The sequence below is a fragment of the Vigna umbellata genome, chromosome 3 (assembly GCF_029865625.1).
Source record: "Vigna umbellata cultivar VRB3 chromosome 3, Vumbellata_1.0, whole genome shotgun sequence".
Taxonomy (NCBI): Eukaryota; Viridiplantae; Streptophyta; class Magnoliopsida; order Fabales; family Fabaceae; genus Vigna; species Vigna umbellata.
In genome coordinates this window covers 4,604,923-4,608,262 of record NC_142167.1, presented here as the reverse complement: position 1 = coordinate 4,608,262, position 3,340 = coordinate 4,604,923, and positions in this window count along the sequence as shown.

Sequence of the window (3,340 nt, the reverse complement as noted above, 5' to 3'; positions counted from 1 at the left end):
AAGTATAGTAGAAGCTCAACATTTTAGTGACTAAGTACATAGAAGGTTAGTGTTTTAGTGACTGAGTATAATAGAAGCTTGGTTTTTCAATGACTAAGTACAGTAGAAGCTCGACTTCACAATGATCGAGTACAGTAGAAACTCAACATTTTAGTGATTGAGTACGAGAATAACATGACATTCTAGTACCTAACTAGAATAGAAAATAACAATCTGGCATTTCTATACTCGGATCCAAGAAAGAACGGCGTACAGGGCACACCTAGTTTTAAGAAAGTTCAATTATAAAGCATAAAGCTTGCATCCAACCAAGACGAATCGTATTTCATTATGGATCCCCTCCATAACAAAGCCTAAGGGTAGAAAAAATTGATGAAAATCTAATCAAGGTCACCTCAAGAGTATATAAGCAAGAAGACAAACGTCCACCGATAGAATGCCTAAGATGGCACAAAGGTAAACGTGAAAGAGATAAGCAAACATTTTATTTCCAAAAACATTTATTAGGGATCTTTCATTTGTTTAATTATTCATTTTTTCTCCTTTATGCTAACAGTGATTGTTAGTTAGCGGTACCACAACTATGATCACACCACTTAACTAAGCAAAAATAACCATGAAGAAAGGAAGGGAAAACAAAGAAATTTGAAGGACAAAAGAACTTGCAAGAGCAAGAAAGACAGCTGGTGTAATAGCAATGATAAGTCCACAAAGGTAGCAACAATAAAAGTTTGTGGAGGTGCAACGATAAAGTCCATAGAGATGGCAACGAGAAAAGTCCACAAAGGTGGCAATGAGAAAAATCCACGGAGGTGACAACGAGAAAATTCCACAGAGGTGACAATGAGAAATGACAATAGAGGTGACAATCAGAAAAGACCACAAATGTGGCAATGAGAAAAGACCATGGACGTGGCCCCTAAGCTCTTAGGCAACATCACAAGCCCTCTAAGCGAGACACTGGTCTACTTCACCAAGTACCTGAGTACGAGAGAATCTCAGTATTCCACTACCCGAGTACAAGAACAGTTTGGCATCCCAATGTCCAAGCACAAAAAGCAATTCAGCGTTTCTAATAGCCGAGTATAGGAATAACTCGACATCCCAGTGCCCGAGAACAAAAAACAATTTAGCATTCCAACATATGGGTAATTTGACCTAAGTACATGAGCATGTAACAACTCGGCATGACAATGCTCGAATATAGAAACAAAAGCAAATCAACATTCCAATACTAGAGTACACGAGTTGTCCATTGCCCCGAGTCTAAACTAGGAGTAAAGAAGGTGGCCCATCTCTTTTTCCAAACTCTCAACATATAGATCGTTAAGCCACTAGTCAATTATTCTTGATAAAATTTGAAAATAAGTCAAAATGTTTCTTTAGCTAAAACAAAGTTAATTAATTAATAAAGAAATTAATCAATTATTTTTTGAAACACCTTTTTTGTTTATCATTTAATCTCTTAATAAAGGAGATAATAGGTTATTTTAGGACATATCAATAACAATTTGATCAATTACATAAAAAATTAACTCATTAAAACAAACTCAAAGCCTTTTCACATACTTTTTAACCTTTCAAAAATAATTTCTCTTAATTAATTTTAAAATTGATTGTATGCTAAACTAAAATTCTTGTGAGTATATTGTATTTAAGACTCTCAAATACATGCAATAAATAACTGACCACGGTTTAATCATAGTGAAATAGTATTAGGAGACAAACTCCTAATTAAGGATGACAAAAATATTCACGTCCAATGAGTTTTTGTGATAAAATTTGTGATGGATAATAGGTATCTGCGGATATTTATTACCCGTAGATATCGGGTAACAAATATTCCAATACTCACTTATAAACAAATCGAATGTGACTATTATATTACTCACACCTACATGTATCTATTACCATAAAAAATAAAAAAAAAATAATTCATATTTTATTAAGTTAAACATAATTAAAATTAAAATTAATTTAAATTATATTATATTTTATATATCTTTTTTATTTTATTTAAATTTTATTTTAAAAATGATAAAATATTTTTATTTTTAAATATTTGCAAATATTTAAGATATCAGCAAGTTTTAAAATATCCACGTATACTTTTTAAAATGATATCTAAGTAGATAATAAATTATTTTGTTACTGAATAACTTATTTTTATTTTGTGTGATCATATGTTCTTAAAGTAAGACTAGCATTCTTCATACTTTATTTTGTCAGATGATAATTAAGAGTATTGAGCAATTAATGGTGAAGATTCTTTAACTTGAGTTATGTATTGCATGTATGTAAGAGTCTTACATACAAATACTCACAAGAATTTTAGTTTAGCATACAATCAATTTTAAAATTAATTAAGAGAAATTATTTTTTAAAGGTTAAAAAACATGTGAAAAGGCTGAGTTTGTTTTAATGAGTTAACATTTTATGTAACTGATTAAATTGTTATTGATATGCCTTAGAATAATCTATTATCTCCTTTGTTAAGAGATAAAAAGACAACTTAAATTTGAATTTCGTTTAGAGAAATTTTAATATAATTAAAAATACTTGAAATTTAATTGAAATAAATATCTTTTAAAAATATTTTATTTAGATAACAATTTTGGTTTCTTAAATCCCATATGCGAAATTATTATATACTTATACATATTTTCTAAAAAAAAATAAAACTTTAATACTAGGCCCCACATATTAACATCAGTCCGCGAGGATAATGTCCTTGCACGTCTCGTGAGATTTGATTAAATATGACAACCTAACATGACACATTTATTGTCGTCAACTTTTTCCCACACTTCTATAATATCACTCTATAATTCAAAATATCACTATACAATTTAAAATATATTTTTTGTTTAATATTTTAAAATACATAATAACATATTTTAGACAGTACATTCCAAAATACAAAATTATACTTCAAAAATTGTAAAATACAAAAGTTTGTGAAAATCATTTCAAAACATTCAAATTTTGACTTTTAAGCTTGTTTGGGGCAATTGATTTCAACTTTTATTTTAAATACAATTATATTAGAAAATGAATTCTGGATAAAACTGGTTTTCAAATAAAATAATTTTATATTCAGATGATTTGTTTTTAAAACTAATAGTAAATAGTAAAATATAATACGAAGATGTTATCCTTCTGCACAAAATTATCTAAAATTACTTCAGCCCAAAATTACTCAATATAATGCCAAACATATAGATGTTCATCCAAAATCACATTACCTATAATGAATGTCTAACATGATTTTAGATTATCTAAACATTAATAAACGTGCAATCACTTAATCGATACCGCAAAATCCCAAAGAAAAAAACCG